This window comes from Chelonoidis abingdonii, chromosome 6 (assembly GCF_003597395.2).
Source record: "Chelonoidis abingdonii isolate Lonesome George chromosome 6, CheloAbing_2.0, whole genome shotgun sequence".
NCBI classification, from domain to species: Eukaryota; Metazoa; Chordata; order Testudines; family Testudinidae; genus Chelonoidis; species Chelonoidis abingdonii.
This window is the reverse complement of record NC_133774.1, coordinates 117,136,109-117,157,608: the sequence shown is the minus strand read 5'-3', so window position 1 is coordinate 117,157,608 and position 21,500 is coordinate 117,136,109.

The window sequence follows — 21,500 nt, the reverse complement described above, 5'->3', positions numbered from 1 at the left end:
GGACTGAGAGTGTTCACACTCCATGTCGTTGAACGCCTCTGGGATAATCAATAAAACCAGATTTGATACTCCCCAGCAACTGGAAGGTAAACTATAGGCCAGGGGTCGGCAACCTTTCAGAAGTGGTGTGCCGAGTCTTCATTTATTCACTCCAATTTAAGGTTTCGGGTGCCAGTAATACATTTTAACATTTTTAGACGGTCTCTTTCTATAAGTTTATAATATATAACTAAACTATTGTTGTATGTTAAGTAAATAAGGCTTTTAAAAAGTTTAAGAAGCTTCATTTAAAAAGCAGAGCCCCCCCTGGACTGTTGGTCAGGACCCAGGCAGTGAGAGTGCCACTGAATATCAGCTCATGTGCCACCTTCAGCACCCGTACCATAGGTTGCCTACCCCTGCTATAGACTGTAAACAAATGCCCAAGTATGAATTTTTACAGCAGCCTTTAAATATCATGAGAAAGCAGAACCTATTTTTCCCTTACTGTAGATAGTGTTCAGAATGTTAATATGACCAGAAACAGACTGGATTTTAGTAAAGGATTCAGAACTCTTAAAAGTTTAAGGTAAAGTTCCAAGTGAATGGAGAGCTGCTGCTGCTGCTGCTGCTGATGATGATGATAAAAAAAAAAAGCCATTGCAAGACTGTTTCATCATTTTCTTTTGAAATGGCCACCTTGGATTCCTAAACTATCATTCCATTAGTGAGCCTAGAGCTTACATAACATTATAAAATCAGATATTTAATTGCTAAACAGGTCAATCTCTCTCTCTCGCTCACTCCATTTCATTTTAATTTTGAGTACTTCTATCAGGTCACTGTAAAATCTGCTGATGTCTCATGAGAATAACTTTAGCCCTCCCTTCCCTACTGATGAGTTTTTATGGTTCTTTCATTCCCTTCTTTACCAGCTTGCTTAAACTGTTAAAAGCTTTCTGCGTATCGCATGCACTGTTATTTATGTTGCTACTTAACTGCATTGGCCTCTGATGCCTTTTTACATGGTAGGATTTCACTAGGATGCATTTTAATTGCAGTCTCGCCTTCTTTTTTAACTGCTTTTTAAACACTTCATTCTCTTCTGCAGTGAAATTTCCGTACATCACAGAATTCTAATCACACTTCTTGAAGTCTCATTGCAACACTTCACAGTTTGCCTTTTTGAAGTCCTGATGCTTTTGTGTTCCTTCCTTTAGTGCTGTCCTCCTGAGCATTTTAAATCTAATGATATTATGATCACTAGATATAGATACTTCCCAATGTCAGGCTTATTTGTCATACCTGGCTCACTTCCAGTAATTAGGTCCAGAATAATTAGCCACGTTGACTGTTTAATAAACTCTGTGGCACAGTAATCCTTCCCTTTTACTGATGATATGAGTGGTGGTGGTGATTACCTCTAGGAACGGAGGTCCTTTCCTGGTGTTTCTGTAGCACTTTGTCAAATTCCTATGTCCGGATGGTGAAAACATTATCTCATTTACCAGTTCAAATTGCCAGAGAAGCCAACAACAGCTTAACACATTGTCCTTCTAGTTAGTCCAGTATCACATAATACAGAGCTGGTATGTAACACACAGACTCAGGGCCATGCTTCATGACTACCCAGTCTCTAGTAGCACTCTTCAGTGATGATTGCCCTTCACAGGCACTTTTTCCACGATATACCTTTTGAGGGATTATCCCTTTACATTTTCAGAGCCAAGCTACTGTAACCCTAAAGTGGCCATTTTGCAACTGCCTTTGATTTCCTGTGTCTCTGTCTTCTAGCTGGCACACATCCTGTTGTGTTTTCTTATTCCTAATGAGGGGGTACATTCCCACAGAGTATAACACACCACCTGTACTGCTACTGTTCTTTCTCATATGAATTTCGCACTCTGATAATTCCCATGTACCAGTTCAATAAAATCATTTGTATTTCTGTATTCTCCTAATACTTGCCTCTAGATGCGTATTTTAATTCCCTCAATGCAGTCATCATACTGAATATATTGTGTAAGTAAACTGTTTTGAATTCCTTTCATCACCTTAACTCTCCTAGGGTTGTCTGTAACTTGGTAGTGTACTTGTGTGGGAGACGGTGTCTTCTGGTTTTGGTTCTCTCTTCACTGAGGTTTGCTTTGAGTTTCAAAAACTCGGAGTTCAGTCTTCCTCTGTGATGAGTTAACACATGAAACAGCTGAGGTTGGGCGGGTGGGTGGAGCTCTAAGCCACCTTTCTACTGCCCATAACCTGGCCTGATCTGGTGCAAAAATGGAAACCGTGTAAAGCAGCCTTTGTAGGAAGGTAGGTGGGTCATAGTGTGGGCTTGCTTATTCAGACCCTCAAAATGTCCTTTTGGGGGCTGTGGGAGATCTGCCCAATAGCAGCAGTGGGACCCAGAAAGCCTCACTAGCTCCCACTGTTGCTGCAATGCATCTTTACCCCACTCTAGTGCTTGATATTTTCCAGATTGCATCAACAATAATAGGTCTCCCTTGGCATAAGCTGTTGTTTTTGCCTCACTCTGAGTCCTAATAAGAGTAAGGTAACTGTCTTTGATGCCCTAGGTATTTGGCAATAATGTAGATTTTTTTGGATCCCACTGCTGGAAAATTTTGGGAATGAACATTCTCTCTCTCACACACACACACACACGGAACATCTAGATGAGATACAGGCAGGACCTTAGAATAGCATTTCGAAGCCAGATATCAGGAGGCTGTGTGGAAATACCTGGTGAGCTAAAACCAGCTTGTCAAAGGAGTTTACACAGCAGCATGTGTTTCAAACTTCCACATTTTAGAAAAGTGTTAGAAACTGTTCCTGTGGACTGTTTTCAAAGCATAATCTGGCAAAATAGAATCACCTCTTTCATAGGTATTGAAACTGCGTATAAGATCTGCTGTTTATAGTTATTACAGCATATACTGCCATGTGATAGCTACATTAACAAGAATAATTTACCAGACAACAAACCATGGGGACTAGATTGGTTGGTTCTCAAAGAATTGAGATGATGATTAGTAAAACTCTGGAATATTTTATCAATGAAACTGATCTAAAGTTAGTTGGATTGTACATGAAGAAAAGACACTGATGGTGCTACATGGAGGTTTATATGAATAAGATATATTTCAAAGAGAATAAAGATCAAGAGGAAATAAAGTGGTTGTTTGAGTTTGAAGGGTAGGTTTGGTCTATAGCCATTCTCTGGGACTGATTATCCATTGCCCTGCACCATGTGTAGTTATTTATATTCATGCAAAGCGAGTGTGTGAAATGCTACCAAATCTGATTACCCTTTCTGCACTGGTGAAAATGATTGCTCAATGCTCAAACAGTGGATAATCAGGCCTTTTTGAATCTAAGATTTTCCCCTCCTCCACCTCTTTCAGAAGGTATCATGGTTGCCTAAGAGAATTTTAGAGATAAGGTGAGTGAGATAATATCTTTTTAGTGGACTAACTTCTGTTCATGAGAGAGACAAGCTTTCAATATTACCCCATCCTGTTTGTCTAATATCCTGGGAGTGACATGTATACAACTACACTACATAGGAGAATTTTTTTCAGTTTTATTAAAAAAAAAAAAAAAGATTTGCATTCCATCTTGACTAAACTGAAAATTTATAACAGAAGGAAAAATACTAAATATTCATGGGGGAGGGGGATTGTTGAGGGGACGGGGGAAGGGGAATGAAGGAGTTTGATTACTCTAGCACACAGAAACTTAAAACTATAACAACTCACCTTGTCTTTTCCCCCATAAGCAAACAGGCTCCATTACTGAAGTATGTATTTAAAATTAAGGGCCTAAATCTACTGCCTTTACTTATGCAGAGTAGTAATTTACTCTGTAAGTAGTTCCATTGATTTCAATGGTACCACTTGCTCAACCTAAGAGTGGTGGATTTTTGCCATAAAGGCCTGATTATGATTCCCTTATTCATTCTGAGAAGCACCTTACTCCTTGAGTTGCCCAATTGACCTCAGTGGGACTACTCGTGAAGTGACGTTCTAGTCAATATATCAGCATCTGGACCTACATGATTAAACATATTATAAAATATTTGCTTTGCCTCTAGACTGTTGAGTTGAATTACATACCTGCACAAGGAAATATAGGTGAGTTAGACCTCTGTGTAACTTCATAGGCTATGGTCCAAGGCATGTAAGAGTTAGTGGATGTGCCTCACTTCAAACCTGGACCAGATGAGCTGAGAGAGAGGTGAGGAGCTGAGGCCAGCACACTAGTTGTCCTAATTTACTCCTAGTATAGACAAGAAGCAAATAATTACTCATACCTCCCCATCCCTAGAACAAAGAGGAAGCTGTGGTGTCTGAGTCATAACCTCCAGGTGCTGCTCCAGCTGACATCTCCTCCCTCTTCCCCCTGCCCCTCCTGAACTTAGTTGTGCCTAAAGTCAGAATCTTTCCCTGTGTTTCAAGAAACTTTTTTTTTTAAGTTCCTTATATCTTGCCGTATTTCCAGACGTTAGCTGTTTGGTTCTGCTTGTTGAAGGTCATTTTCCTGAATATACTTTTTTAAGGGGGGGGTGGAGGAAGAGAATCTGAATGAGAATGTTAAAAACAGAAATCAGTTGCTTCCTGTAGTGGCAAACAGCAGTATACCCTGCCTTCAGGCTAAGTTGTCAATATTAAGAGCTCTGCTGCAGGATCATGATTTTTTTTTGTTCTTCCTAAATGTAAAAACTTCTGCACTGTACATCAACATCCAACCTTGACTATGACTGTTCTGTGGGCACTTGGATGGCATTGTTAATGAGCCTGAACAGCACATACATTCATATTGCTTTAAAACAAAAAAAATCATGCCAGCTGTCAGTTCTAAGTGAATTACTGCATATTTGTACAATAAATTATGGTGATAAAGTTATTTGCACTGCAGGATGCATCACTAGATAGTCTAAATGCATGTTCTTGGGGGGGGTGATTGGTTTTTGTTTTGTTTTTTTTAGTTATCCTGTTCTATCACTTGGAGGAAAGGACAGACAGTTAATTTCTAGAACTTTGCATAGTTCTATTCAGAATATTGATTATCTACTAGTTTTTAGTTTACAAACAATCTGAGAATACAGATACAATTAAATATGATAGGTTGGACTGAATTACTATTGGGTTCACGTGGAAACTTTTTTCTTCCTAAATGTATCCGTTTCTAACTAGAGCTGGTCAGAAAACCAGGAGGGGTGTTTTTAGAGAGAGCGTGTGTGTCCCCTAAATCAAGACAAAGTTGAAACCTTGAAAATTTTCAGAAATCAATAATCTGAAAAAAAAATGGATTGGGTCAGTCAAAACATTTAGTTTCAATAATTTTGACGTTTGTTTTGGTTTTGACTTTTGAAAATCACTTTTTTCTTTTTAGTATCAGTTTCAAAATGAAAAGTCCAGTATGAACCACACAACTCAGTGCTTAGGACTACTATCATGCTTCAAGTTAAGCATATGTCAGGAATGAGGGCGTGCAGCTGGGCCTGTGACCAGCTAGCTAATGGCGGCTGAAACCCCTAATTGGTCCAATCAACTAACTGACTGAGTGGCATTGCAAGGACTACTCTTAAGCCTAGCAGTTGTATTTGGCCACTGGCTGCTCAATGATTATGCCTGTATCTGCAGTTGCTCCTCTGCCTTGTTCCCAGCCTTCCTCCAGCTAGGATTGCCAACTTTCTAATTGCACAAATCCGAATACCCCTTCCCAAAGCCCTGCCTCAGACCCGCCCCTTCTCTGAGGCCCCAGCCCCGCTTGCACCATTCCCCCCTCCTCTGTTGCTTGCTCTCCCCCACCCTCAGTCACTGTCACCAGGCTGGAGCAGGGAGTTGGGGTGCAGGAGAGGGGTGAGGGCTCTGGCTGGGGATGCAGGCTCTGGGGTGGGGCCGGTGATGAGGCATATGAGGTGCAGGAGCGGATGAGACTCAGGGCTGGGGCAGGATGTTGGGGTGTTTGTTTGGGGTGTGGGCTCTGGGTGGGAGTTTGGGCCTTATTGGAAATTCCAGGAGGCAGGCAGACTCAACTGCTTCTAAAAGCCCCTCCCCCAGCCTTGTTGGGGGAACCACTGAACCTGGGACCCAACTGAATTTGGAGGATAACTAAGGAATGATAGGGATGGGAGTGAAGGTCAAAGGTTCAGAACTAGGGTTCTAGAGGGGGACAAAAAGCAGAGGACCCTGGACAGCACCTACTGCTCCTCAAAGCTGTCTAGGGAGAGAATATGAAAAGGTGTGGGGGAAAAGTGCAGGAGATTCTGGAGGAGCCGGAATAGCGGCTGCAACCTGGCACAGTCTAGACAGGCATGTGCCAGGGTCTCCATCACACCACAAAAGGTGTTGGGGATGGGGGTGAACCACACCAGGTACATGCCTATGCTCATGGTGCCATGAAGGCTCTATCTCTGGCAGGCTGTGGGATCAGGGATAAGGAACATAGGCTGGCTCACTGGGGTTCCTCATGCTCTACAGGTGTGGAGTTTGAGTGCAGGAGGGGACTCTGGGGCAGGGGGCTTGGGGTGCAGGAGAAGGTTCAGGGTGTGGGGTTCCAGCAGCACTTACCATGGCTCCCAGAGACACTCGCCAGATCCTTGAGGCTCCTAGGTGCATGGGCGGCCAGGGAGGCTCAGTGCACTGCCCTTGCACCTGCAGGTGCCACTCTCGCAGCTCCCAGTGGTCACAATTACCAGCCAATGGGAGCTGCAGGGGTGGCACTAAGGGTAGGGGCAGCGCACAAAGCCTCCGTGGCCAACCATGCACCTAGGGGCTACAGGGACCTGGCGGCTGCTTCCAGGAACCGTGTGGAGATAGGGCAGGCAGAGAGCCTGCCTTAGACCCAGGGTCCCCACTGTGCCCCCGAGTGGTCCTTTAACAGCCCGGTCAACCGGAGCCAAAAGGGTGTCTGTTCAAGTGGGCATTCCAGTTGAAAACCGCATGCCTGGCAACCCTAGCTCCAGCCCTGTTGCTGCCTTTGTCCTGCCCTGCTTGGTTCCTGACTCTGGCTCCAACAATTAGGCTAGGCCACCCATTCCTCAGTCCATATCTTTAACTCCTGCATTCATTGTGCACTGGACCCTTCCAGTAAATGCAGAAATGGTCCGTCTGCTTTTCTGTAACAACATAGCCTAATACCTTCCATCCTAACCTAGCATACAAGTATTTCAAAACACATAAATAGGAATTTTCTTTACATGTGCTGCTGATCTGTCTCAGAATGTGATGGTAATGAAGACCTTAGTTCATCCATCTGTTTAGCAAGGATTATATCTGACGGAAAGAGCTTCTTATTGGCATGAATTTAATCTAAGCCTAGTCTGCACTCGGCGGTAGGGCTGTGATTCCCAGCTTGCACAAAACCACTCACGCTAGCGCTCATTGAACTAGCGTGCTAAAACCAGAAGTGTAGCTGCAGTAGCACAGCTAACGGTGAGCGACAGCACATGCGAACTGCCACAAGTATGTAACCACAGGGTCTAAGTGGGTTTGCACTCAGGGCAGCTACCCTGGACTGGCACTTGCTACTTCCTGTGTTACTGTGGCTACTATTTGAACTACACTTACACTTGTGCTTGCTCTCACCGAGCATCTGTGCAAGCTGGGAATGGCACCTCAGCTCCAAGTGTACATATGGCCCGGGAAGCCAATCCATAGGCTAACCCTGGAAAGTTCTAAAGGCAGCTTTCAACTCCCTCAGACAGGATTCCCAGTGAGGACAAGGTAACTTGTATCAGACTCTTACTTTCTTCTTTTCTACAAAGAAGTAAAATTTGGTTACTATTCATTCGTTTCTGAACTGGCTAACACTGATGTATGCTTATGAATTCAAGATCCAGGCAGCCCTCGAGCATTACGTTACTTCTGATGGGTAACATACGACAAATGTTAATACCATAAAATGATAGAATCCTCTGATTTAAGATTTTAGGTCTTTTCATTTGTGTCCATTCTCCAAGAAGTATATTCTTGACTACTTTGGTCAGTAGAGTTTTAAATTACTCAAGTAATAGAGCATCTTCCATTTTCCTCAAGAGAATATTTTACCTTCTAGTAGATTTCATTGTTAGGACACTTTTCCTGATTATTCTTCCTGAATTCCCATTTTTCTAAATTTAAACCAAGTTACAGCCCTTGGCCCATCATAAATATTGTAAATAAGGATCCACACTGTGTCTCCATAATAGAAATATCAGGGCAACTCACCAAATACAAATAAATTAAAATGAATAAATTTCACATCTAGGATGAACCTCAAAGTAGATCCATACAAAAGTTATGGTGGAAAATATATAGGAAAAATGTTTAACAGCATGAACCCATATAGAACCCATGTTCTATAAAAGGAAAATTGAGCTGGGGTGTTAGATTTTTTTCTTTTATTCTTCCAAAGCACTTTATAACCTTAAGACATCTCATTCTTTTATATATCTAGATGCCTATGTTGCCCAATCAACATAGAGTCAGAGTATCTCACAGAACTTAATACAGGTATCCTCATAACACTCTTGTGATACAGAGAAACAATAACCTCATTTTACAAATAGGGAAATGGAGGCATGTAGCTTTAGTATGGGATTTTCAAAAGCACTTAAGTGACTTAGGCAAGTCCCACTGGAAGTCCATAGAACCTTTCGTCCTAAATCACTTAGATGTTTTTGAAAACTTCACTCTGTGTGACTTGCTCAAGCCTACTTAAGCAGATTTCCCAAGTCCTAGTCCAATGCTGAATGTGAAGACCATTCTTTCCCTCATAAGATGAATCATGAAACAAAGTATATGAAAAATGTGATTCAAAGCCAGCCAGAATCTCCATAAATTAAATATGTTTATGGTTACATTTAACAGAATGCTAGAAAAATGTTCTGGAAAAACTCAAAATGGGAATGTCTCCAGTGTTCCTGCTGCTGGGCTCAGACATGATGCTGAGAAATAATACTCGAAACAGAAGACTCTGAGTAATCAAAAAATTAAATGCCTATCCAGTGTCTTGTGCAACTGTCCACATAGTATGTCTTGTGATGGGGCAAGGCCAGATAGCTACAGTAAAGTACTGAGAAACAGGTATGTTAGTCCCAGGCTAAACAAATCCCTAGGACCATGGTAACCAAATGGCAGTTGCTCCAGGTTAATCAAGGCACCTGGAGCCAATTAAGACCTTTCTAGAAGGCAGTGGAGATAGCTACTTTAATTAGAACACCTGCAGCCAATCAGGGCAGGCTAATCAGGGCACCTGGGTTTAAAAAGGAGCTCACTCCAGTCAGGCAGACAGGAGCCAGAGAGGAGCTGGGAGCAAGAAGCTGAGAGTGAGAGAGTGTACTGCTGGAGGATTGAGGAGGACAAGCGTTATCAGGCACCAGGAGGAAGATCCTGTGGTGAGGATAAAGAAGGTGTTTGGAGGAGGCCATGGGGAAGTAGCCCAGGGAGTTGTAGCTGTCTTGCAGCTGTTACAGGAGGCACTATAGACAGCTGCAATCCACAGGGCCCTGGGCTGGAACCCGGAGTAGAGGGTGGGCCTGGGTTCCCCCTAAACCTCCCAACTCCTAATCAGACACAGGAGGAGTTGACCCAGACTGTGGGGAAGATCACTGAGGTGAGCAAATCTGCCAATAAGCGCAGGACCCACCAAGGTAGAGGAGGAACTTTGTCACAGTCTACATTGCAATCACAAGTTATAACTGCAGCTTGTGTAGCTATAACTCAACTAGCCTGCTCCAGTGCTCAATTTAGCTAGATTAAAACTAATTTGGCTATGTCTACATGAGCTAAAATTACACCCCATGGTTGCAGTGTAGATACCGTATGTTGACACTACATTTTAATATGCTCATATTTCACTGATTTTTGTCAGCTATATAGTTAAAAAATATTTTGTTAATCAGCTAATTACCTGCTTAGAAATTCATTAACTATAATGCAATACAAACTGGTGAAAATCCTATGAACATCTAGCCCATGTGAGAATTCCCAGTGAGTTCAATGGAAATACTTACACGTGAAAAGTTACTTAGGTTAGGAAGTGTTTGCCAGAACAGGGCTTTGGTTTATGGAGCTCTGGTTAAACAAACTTGAGTTATGTTTTGTGGTGGTGTAGTGCATGAGAATGCTGGCTTAGCTGTAAAGACAACCAGTGCTCTCTTCACTGTACCTTGGGATTGGAAATCTGAAGAACAACCTTTTGTAAAACCTTTTGGTTGATTCCCCTCTTTCACCCATAATCTGAAAGTATCAGGGAGTTCATTCAGAACTTTGGATAAAGAGGGTTGTGTTGTGTGTCCAAAATGAATATGACGATAGGTGATATTATTAGAGGAGGATGGATTTTTTTTTATCATTAGTGAAAATGTTCAAAGGAAAAATTGAAAGGCTGCAGAATGCTCGTTAGTTTTTTGTTGTTCCTTTTGCCACTCTTTATATTTTGCAAAGTTGGAGAAGTTTTGGACATTTAAAATGAAGAAAGGAAAAAATGGAAGACAAGGGGGAAGAAGAAAACAAAAAAAACAAAACAAACCCTGGAAAGAGAGGGTTAAGAGAAATCCAAAATTTCAGAATTTTGGAATTTTCAGAATACTTTTTTCCTTTTGAATGCTGAAACAAATTTCAATTAAAAATAATATGCTTTTTTTGTAAATTTAAAATTTTGCAATTCAAATGATATTTTTTACCATCAGAAAATCCATTTTCTGCGAAACCTAATTTTTTCAACAGGAAAACTTTTGCTTCAGAAATGTGGACCAACTCCAGATTGTAATTGGTATAGTAATCCTCTTTAAGGTCTCTGGAACAACAAGCTCCTAGAGGGAGGGAACCAGGTGGTCACTAGTGCCTGCCAGTGGGAAGTGGTATATGAGACAGTATGTGGTCTAGTGGGCTTGGCCACTGATCTAATATGTGGCTTTGAGCAAGTCGCTTCATCCCCCACTCTTTGCCTGTTATATCTATTTAGATTTCAAGTAGTTTGTGGCAAGGAATTATCTCTTTCTATTGTTTCTGTCTGGTACAATGAGACCCTGATCATAGTATCATCTATTCCAGCATAATACAAATATTAAGTAATATTTAGTGATGGTAGAAGAGAAAATGAGCAATATACAACTACCTTGAACATTGCTGGATATGTAACAATACAGTAATGATCTTTAGCTGAAAGTTTCAGAATTCTAAAATAGTTGAAAACCAGTTAGCTATGTTTTCATATACCTTTAAGCTATTTATTTTTTCAGGGTCAAATTATGAAGGTTTTTATCAACTTAACTTTTCACTCATACCGGCAATCCCCACTGATTTCAAAGAGAGTTTTGGATGAGTAAGGACATCAGGATTTGATACCGTGTTGAGAGACAGTTTTCTGCTGCATCATGGGCCAGTGTGTGTGGCCCCTCCATTTACAACTGGATGAAACTAAGCCTACCCTAAATCAGAAATTTGCTAACTTTGGCCTGTTCTACACTTACAATTTAGATTCATACAGTTAGGTTGCTCAGGGGTGTGTAAAAGCCACACCCCAAGTGCCTTAGCTATGCTAACCCAGTGTAGATGCAAATAGGTTGATGGAAGAATGCTTCTGCCAGCCTAGCTACCATTGCTTGGCAAAGTGTTGTGTCTACAGTGAGAGGAGAAATCCCTTCCATCAGTGTATATTGTGTCCATGCTATGGAGTTATGCCAGCTTAGCTATGGTGATGTAGACATGGCCTTTGTCAGCAGTTTACACCACACCATTGGCAGATTCTGGTGACAAAAGGCTGGGTAAGTAACTATGGGAGGATCCTCCCAGTGCATAGTGGTCCAGCAATTATGGAGATTGGTGTCCAAAACTCCTATGCCACCTTCATTCTCTGTTGCTGGTATTTAGGTTTGAGACTGGATAACCGTTGATCTTTGGCTGTCTTATCAGCCAGTTGGGGCATTGACAGCTGGCATAATTTAGAATGGCTTAAGGCTGCTTTAAATTATGCTGCAGGGCAGGCCTGGAGCATACACAGCTGGTCCAGGATTGGGTGTATTTAAAAAAAAATCTTTGCATGTTTCAAAAACCATTCATGAGCTGTTCTGTGGGATTGTCAGCTGACACTAGGGCTCTGGGCTAATAGATTCAAAAAGGCCTGAACCAGAAAGGCAGGAGAAGTCCCATCACTGAGGCCAGGGTGTGAAACTGGAGGGTTGGAAAAATGTGATTTCCAGTTCTAACGAATACCACTGAACAGAAACTGAGATCAGTGTCGAAGCAGATGGTAATGTTTGCAGCTTTGGGATAGACTTTAGGCACATATTCACCATCTGCCTGCACAGCATTTTCTCAAACTTAGCATTTAGCAAAGTTTATTGCCACTAAGCTTATGAGCATTATGAAACAGATTACTGAATTCTTACATTCAATCAAATGCTTTTTTTAACATTGTATCCTGAGCTAGATAACAAGCTTATGTGGGCTGTGTAGAACATACCCCCCATTGCTACTCCCGGAAACAAATCCCCCTTTGTTTATTTAAATTGCACCTCAGCTTTTTTTAAAATCATCGCCTTATAAAATAACATGTACTTTTTATAGGCCTCAGTGGTTCCTTACTGGGTTTTGTGTAAAATGTGTATAAGTTAATGGTGCTTTAAGAGCTCTCTGATACTTTGACACCTGTTGTTTAATTTTCCCCCTCATTTTAATACATTTTCTCAGAAACGTAAAAACTGTTTTCATTACAGATGAGCCAGTTACCCCAAATTACCTTTACTAAGCATCAAACCTGGAGAATCACTTTAACAACCAGAGTAATGTCCTGGCAGCTATATTTTTAATAAAGCAACAGTGGTGTCCAGAAGGTGGTTAATCTGAACCTTATGGAGTATCTCAAGAAGTATTAGCTGCTTCCTGATACCACCCTACAAAAATGGGGCTCTCAGAAATATCGTCACGTTGGATGTGTGTTATCTCCTCTCAGTGGGCTCATCTGATTTCCATTCCCTGTCTTTCAGTTCCTTATTTGTTTTGGTTTTGCGGTCTGTGATTACTACTGTTACTATTGCACTTGTCACACCGGTATCTGAACACTTTAGAAAGATGAAGTTTATTGAGACACAAAATTTTATGTTGGCATTAAAAGGGAAAAGGGTGTGTTAGGTTAATTTACACGTTAGTTTATGTTAAAATCCTAATTAAGACACAGCAATTGACAACACTGGCTGGTGAAGGTAAACCCTAACTCCCCAAATTTGATTTGTAATTAGTAATTCCAGAAGTTTATTATTGATTGTCATTTGTTGTTTTTGTGGTTTTGTTTTTGTTTCACTCATTCAATCAGGGAGCAGAGTCACATGTGGCTTAGATGACTAATCAAACAGGGACACTAAATACAAATATTCATTGCACATGGTTGTGAACAACTCACAGGCTTTAAATGAATTATTGAAGCTTTTTACCCAATACTTAAGAAAAGCAGATAAAATGCAGAAATCAGGAGCAGTTTATGATTCACTAACTATTAAGAAAACTAAATATGTAACAAATATTTGAAATAAGGGAAAGGAAAAAGCAGACTCCCATCATTTCTTTTCCTGCAGTCCTTGTGTTACTTGCTTTTCTTGCTGCAAATCCCTGTTTTAACACCACTAAAGATGTAAGACCTATTCTTCTGCAGAATCTTTCTATTTTGGATGAATGCACAGGATTCTATGACCTAGCAGGCCTCAACTGAACTCAGTTAGCAGAGGGTGAATGGGATAAGAGTGCAAATTCAACTTGCTAAAGTTTGATTCCTCCTTTCCAGTCCTAAATTCAAGAAATTTCCATAGTGAAATGGAGTTTTCAATTTGGTGTGCACAGAAAATTTTGTGAACTTATAGAATATGGCAAATGAATGTTGTGGACACCAGAGGGCTGAGAATAACCAGTTTGCATGATAACTCTGTTTTGTGGGAAATAAAGTCCTTTTTTCCAGGTCAGCTATGTAAAGCAGAGAGTTATAAACTATGTGCAAATCTTTGGTCAAGTCTCAAGCTTTCAGGGATTGTCAGTTACTTTATTTTCGTATTAAAATAAGTTGTTGGAAATCCAGAAATAGGTACTTTTTGGCTGTTTGGCTTGGATAATAATAGTCTGAAGTAATAGTAGCCTGTATAAATATTGAATGTTGCTTTGTAATCTGCCTGTGTTCAATTGGTGTGAATGGCAATACAGTAGATTTTTACTAATCTGTATTAGTGACAAAGAAGCTCATTGCTGAATTCTGCAGATGAACAAGTAAGAGAACACACATAAGGACAATATATTACAAAATATATTAACATTTTGGTAACCATAGTCCATCTTTAATGGTATGGTATGTCCAGAATGCAGTGCATTGTTACATTACAGTAGCAAATACATTGTAGCACCGTATCTAAATAATCTTTAATAATAGGAAATTTAAGTACGCCAATCAGCTATTAATCTTTGCTGAAAAATGGGGCAAGACGGTTTTGTTGCAAATTACTGCATATAATATGCAAACTAGCTAAGTATAAAGTAGCAATTTAGTGAGCTTCATTAGCAATTGCTTTCTTGTTTGATATGGCTGTAAGATATTTTTCTACTATTGGGTTAAACAGGTTCAATTAAATAGTAAACATTTACTCCAGTATGATTATAAATACCTCACAGTATGCATTCCAATATCATTTATACAGTTAACACTGGTGCAATATTTATTTACTTACTATATACTCAGGATAAACCATTAGAATCTATTATTTCTTATTTGTATTTTGGGTAGTGCTAGTGGTCAACTTGAATGGAGCTCTATAATACTAGGCATTGTACAGCATAAAATAAGAGTACCTGCCTGGAAGAGCTTATGGTCTAAAGACAAGTCAGATACCAGGTAGCGGGCAGGATAAAATGTACAGCCTGTATACCTAAATGTCCATATGGAATATAGTTATTTTCCTTAGTAATCTGAAAATTGTTTTACATGCGTCCATTGTGATGAGGTACAGGCAAATTTTTAAAACACTGGAGGTACATTTCAGTTTGCATAAGTGCCTAAAATTCTGAAGTTTATCCCAACCTTGGGCCAAATTCTCATTTTAATTATGCTAATCTAAATCTAGAGTAACTCTAGACTAATTTTGTTGTTCTCAATTTCTGCATTAGATAAGAATAAAAAGAAATATCTGAACCTACAAAGTTTGCAAAATCCAGCTGGGAATGGCTTCACCCATGTAAAGAGTAGAGTCAGCTGGAGCCTTTCTGACTTTCTGGTAGGTCTCCGTGGCAGGCTGGGAAAGGGCGTGACATTCACAAGATATGCTAGATGGAGGTAGCAGACCACTGTTCTACCATCTTCCCAAGGAGACAAACATCAAATCTCTGCTTGGTGATACTGGGAGGAGGGTATGTAGCAGGAGCAGTTGACGGGGAAAGAGGCGTGGTGCGGGCTACCACAGGATTGGGTAGTTCATTAAGCATTCCAATTCCAAACCTTTTGGGATATTTTTCCATAGCTGAGATTGGCTTACAGTGTAGTTTTAGAGGTAGTATTGTTTTGTTGAACCTGACTCACTGTGGGATTTTCTGTGTGGGGAGAGGCAACTTACTCTTATTCCATATCTAATTTTACTACTGGGAGGTTGGTTCATTGTCTACTTTCATGCATAGCATAGCTCTGGTATTTTCATGTTTTTTACTATATGGCCTTTCTAGTTGGAAAGCTGTCAAGTTCGGGACTAACAAGTGAGTGAAGAAATCTGGAAATGTAAAATACTCCCTGCCATACTGCTCTCTGCACTGTCTGCCCATGGAACAGAGTCCGTTGCACAGTTGCTATCCTGATCTTCAGAGACCTATATGGAATCTGTCCTGGCTACCTGAGAAATTATATTTCTCTCCCTGCTGCATTATCTCCCAGCTGCATTCCACTGGAACAAAGTTGTTGACCAATGGAAGGACTGGAAGTTCATGTCTGTGGGAGCTTAGAAACTTCTCAGGAAGTGGAACAAGAATGAGGAACTTCCTGCTAGGGGAAAAAACAAGAATAACCACTGAACTCTGTGGTTTTCTGCAAAATTCACATCTTCACACGAACGTGAGAGCATAAGAATGGCCACACTAGGTCAGACCAATGGTCCATCAAGCCTAGTATCCTGTCTTCTGACAGTGACCAATGCCAGGTGCTTCAAAGGGAATGAACAGATCAGGGCAATTATCAAGTGATCCATCCCTTCACCCAGTCCCAGTATCTTGCAATCTGAAGCTTGGGAACACCTAGAGCATGGGGTTATATCCCTGAACATCTTGGCTAATAGCCATTGATGGACCTATCCTCAGTGAACTTACCTAATTCTTTCTTTTTTTTTTAACCTAGTTGTAGTTTTGACCTTCACAATGTCCCCTGGCAACAAATTCCACAAGTTGACTGTGTGTTGTGTGAAGTACTTTTGTTTGTTTTTTAAACCTGATGCCTATTAATTTCATTGGGTGCCCCCTGGTTCTTGTGTTATGTGAAGGGGCAAATAACACACTTTCTCCACACAATTCATTATTTTAAACTTGTATCATACTCCCACCCTCCTAGTTGTCTTTTTTCCAAGCTGAACTTTCCTGGTCTTATTCTCTCCTTATATGAAAGCTATGCTATATCCCTAATTTTTGTTCCCCTTCTCTGTACCTTTTCCATTTCTAATATATTCCTTTTGAGACTGGGTGACTAGAACTGCATGCAGTATTCAACGTGTGGGTGTACCATGGATTTATATAGTGGGATTACATTATTTACTGTCTATGCCTTTCCTAATGGTTCCTAACACTTAGCTTTTCTTGACTGCCATTGCACATTGAGTGGATGTTTTCAGAGAACTATCCACAGTGACTCCAAGATCGTTCTTGAATGGTAACAGCTAATTTAGACCCCATCATTTTATATGTACAGATGGTATGATGTTTGCCAATGTGCATTACTTTGCAGTTATTAACATTAAAGTTCATCTGCCATTTTGCTGTCCAGTCACCCAGTTTTGTGAGGTCCCTTGTAACTCTTTGTGGTCTGCTCTGGACTTAACTATATTGAGAAATTTTGTCTCATCACAAACTTTGCCACTTCACTGTTTACCTCTTTCCCACAAACCCCCAGTAAAATTCCCCAGACCACCTTGTTAGGAAAGGAAGTGAGAAAGCTCTGACATGATTTAATTCATTTGAAGTGCTCAGGCAAACAGTGTTGAGGGGTATCTGAATACCTGGGCGGGTACTGGATAGTCCTGTATGACATGATCCAACACCAAAAAATCCAACTTGTCCCTCCCTTCATTCATGTAGCTAAATTACAGTTCTATTTGTTTGTCACCCACTTCTATGGATAAACTCATCTTTGGATGTACAAAATTGCCCAAAATCAAAGATTCATTTTTGTGCATGAAACTTCACACTGTATGTCTCAAGTCACTACTGTCCTGGGCCTTATTCAGATCAATGAAATAGAATTAAAGGCTCATTAACCCCTTGCTAATCCCCTGATCCATCCAGTTCCCTTGAAATAAGCATTACTTCATGCATGGTTTGCTTTTATATTTGTATATCAATAGGAAACCAATTAGTTCTTCCTTAGAATAATATTTATACTGTAAGTGAAGACGGGATTTATTAAGCTCTTGATGTATGACTGAATTTTTATCCTTAAAGGCAAATCATCTCTTCCTGTGCCAGGGCTGCCCAGAGGATCCAGAGAGCCTGGGGCAAAACAATTTCAGGGGCCCTTCCATTAAAAAATTGCAATACTATATTCTCGTGGGGGCCCCTGCGGGGCCCAGGCAAATTGCCCCACTTGCTCCCCCACGGGCAGCCTTGAGAAAAATAAACCTTCCACATCTTGGCACAAACCCAGTTTTGAGAACTTCTTTACAAGATATCACTGGTTCTCAGAATCAGCTAGTGCTAAAAGGCAGTAAAGCTCATTAAGGGTTGGACAAATGTTTTCCGTCAAAACTTTTTATGGATCGAAAACTAGGGGTTTTTAAAAAGCAGGAAAAAAATCACAGACAATGTCTACTTTCCTTCAAAATTTGTTGTTTTTTTTAATTGAAAAGGTGAAATTAGCCTTCCAAAACCTGAATATGGTTTGGGGTTTCAGAAGTGTGTGGCCAAATATTTGCTGCTTGCTGTGTTTGATTGTTTAAAGAAACAATACAAAATTCTGCTTAAAAAAAATCCAAAACTTTTGAACCACCTCAGCTTGTGACCAAATGCCTGAGCCTATCCCAGCAAGAGAGCCTTCTAGTTCTGATACGCTGCTGGCTTCCTTGACCTCCCCTGCTCGCCATAACTTTGGTTCATTTAGCTTAGAACATAGAACGGCCATACTGGGTCAAACCAAGGTCCATCCAGCCCAGTATCCTGTCTACCAACAATGCCAATGCCAAGTGCTCAAAGGGAATAAACCTAACAGGTAATGATCAAGTGATCTCTTCCTACATCCATCTCCACCCTCTGACAAACACAGGCTAGGGCACCATTCCTTACCCATCCTGGCTAATAGGCATTAAGGAACTTAACCTACATGCCATTATGTTTCCTAGAGACTGGCTCCATGGGGCCCTCACAAACTGGAGACTGTTACTGGGTCTGTCTTATAGTTAGACTATATAATACGCCACGAACTGAGCATTGAGCTTGTTCCAGAACTGGGATGAGCCTATTCGTGGAACACTGACATGCTCAAAATAGCACATCCATGTGAATGGACACAGGGTGCTAAAATTAAACTAACCCAGGTTCTCAAACTGGGGTCCGAACCCCTCAGGGTCACAAGGTTATTACTGGGGCATGAGCTGTCAGCCCCCACTTCAAAACCCGATTTCCTCCAGCATTATAATAGTGTTTAAATATAAAAAAGAGTGTTTTCAATTTAAAGGGCGGGGTCGCACGCAGATTTGCTATGTGAAAGGGTCACCATGACAAAAGTTTGAAGATCAGAATACTCTCTGAAGCCTCAGGAAGCAGGGGCGGTCTCCTTGGTAGGGTCGGAAGAATATGAGTGTGTAGAAATATGCTCTTCTCATGGATCCCTGCCCCAGTGGCTAATTAAAGAAGCTACCCTCCCCTGACATGAATCTCTCGCAGCGAAATTAAATCTATGACTATAATTGGCATTGAGAAGTGAACAGGGATAGTAGCCCAATGGGAAAAGCAAGACGCAAGCTGTTAGCACCACGCTCAAACTGCGAGAGCTTTAGGGTAGAGAAGGCTGTGCCCAAAGCAGCCTGGCCCGCCCCTATCTGCCCCCACCACTTCCGCCCCTACTGCCCCCAACCCAAACACCCATCTCCTCCTTGTCCTTCATCATCCCCAGAGAACCCACCCGCAACCACACTCGGCCCCACCCCTGCTCCTGCCCTGACTGGCCGACCCCTATCCACCTGACACACCTCCGGAACGCCCACAATCCAACCCCCCATCGTTCACCGTCCCCAACCTCTGCCCCTCTCTGGCTACTGTCCCCGGGACTTCCTGCCCTTAGCCAACCTCCTGCCCCGGCCTTACCCACTCCCCACCCAGAGCCTCAGTGCAGCCAGGAGCTCCTCGACAGAGGTGCAGTGTGCTCCAGTGGGGCGCCTGAGCTCGCCCACTCAAACGCTCGTGAATAAGGGCGGGACGCAAGCTCCAGGTCAGAGGACAAAGCTCGCAGCCCCCCCTTTCACATGGCTCTGAGCAGGGCAGAGCTCAAGGGCCCCGCCAGAGCCAAGCTGCAGCGGTGTTCAGGGAAGCTCCTGGCTGTGCTGAGGCTCTGGGAGAGGGGCAGAGGTGGGGTCAGGCCGGGGCAGGAGCTCAGCCATTCTTTTCTGGGGGGCGGCCTGCGGGGCCTGGGGCAAATTGCCTCTGGGCGGCCCTGTCGTGTGGTTGACTTTTAAATATCTTTACATATATTTTTCTGTCATATATTAATCTACTACCTGAATTATAAAGAAAGTGCTGTGTTAATATATATACACACACACACACTGTGTGTATGTTGTCAAGTTTCAAAATCACAAGTGAGTAAAATATATATATAGGATTTCCGCAGCAGCTTTAGAACTTGACACAGTATTTCTCAGTGGTTAGCTCATAATATCTATTCTCAGCTATGCCACAGTCTCACTAGGGGCCTGATTCAAAGCCCATTGAAGGGAAAAGATTCAAAGTCAATTGAACTCAGTAGCTTTTGGATTAAGACTATGTATGTCAGTTTTCCCCTTTTTTAAAATGGGTATAAAGATATTTGCTCCTCCTTTGAAAAGCATTTTGAAACATGGGTGAAAAGCACCATGTAAGTGAACATAAGAATGGCCAATGGTCCATCTAGCCCAGTATCCTGTCTTCTGACAGTGGCCAATGCCAGATGCTTCAAAGTGAATGAACAGAAGAGGTCAATTATCAAGTGATCCATCCCCTCCCATCTGGTCCCTGCATCTGGTACTCAGAGGCTTAGGGACACCCAAAGCATGGGGTTACGTGCCTGAGCAAGGGCTAAGAACTGAATTCAGAGCCTGCATTTATTTTACAAATAGTCCTCAGTGAGATCCTGTTATCTTGTGTCCCCGAGCCTGGGATGAGCCCTCATTGTTCTAATCCAGACATCTGGAAGCATTGTAAAGCCTGAGGAGAACGTCTGTCTGATTCGAGAGATTCCTAGTGTAACTTTTACAATTCTATGAAATCTAACTTTTCTTAATTGAAATTTCATTTATTTTCCAGTTTGGATCCCATTCTCCATTTACTTTTGAGCTGTGCTGAGCAAGTAACGCATGTATGTACATATTTGCACCTGGCTTGAAAATATCATGTGGACCTTATTATTTGCATGTGTAATGCTTTGTTTCTACTAGTTTAGAATCGGAACCCAGGCTAAGGTTCAGCATTTGGTTTTGAGAATAAATCATCAGAGCTAAGGTTCAGGTGTGGAATCATTGCAACTGAAATCTTGCAAAGACCCTCCAATCCCAGATTGTTTTAGATTTTTACCATCAATTGATTTCATGATGTATGTGCTCTTGAGCCTAAATCTTTTGAGGAGATCAGTTCTTAAGAAATATTGGGTATAGCCACACTGACAGTGGGAAAAGTTCATTTCCAGCTTTGGATCTGGCCCCGGACCAAAACCGAATGAATGGGCTTGGATTGTGGGATTTGAATCTGAACCCTTCACTCCCTGAAGTTCTTACTGTCTGGATTTGAGATTCTGATACATTTGGCCCATATCTCATTTTTCTCTGACAAATTGGGAGGTCATTGCTCAGTTTTTACATGGTCAAAATTCTCACTGAAGTCAATAGGAGTTCTGCCTCAATAAGGCTGAATCAAACCTGAATACAGACTTCAGAATCTGGCCCCCCATACTCAAAATCTACCACGTGATTCCCCTTTATTAATCAGAAATGAAAACTTTGTAACCTAAGAACCAAAATTTAATTCTAATATGTATGTAAGCCATGTGATATGAATGAACTTACTCATTGATGTTGTGTGTGACTTCTTGCATGAAAGCCGTAGATAGAAATGTTTCTCTTCTGT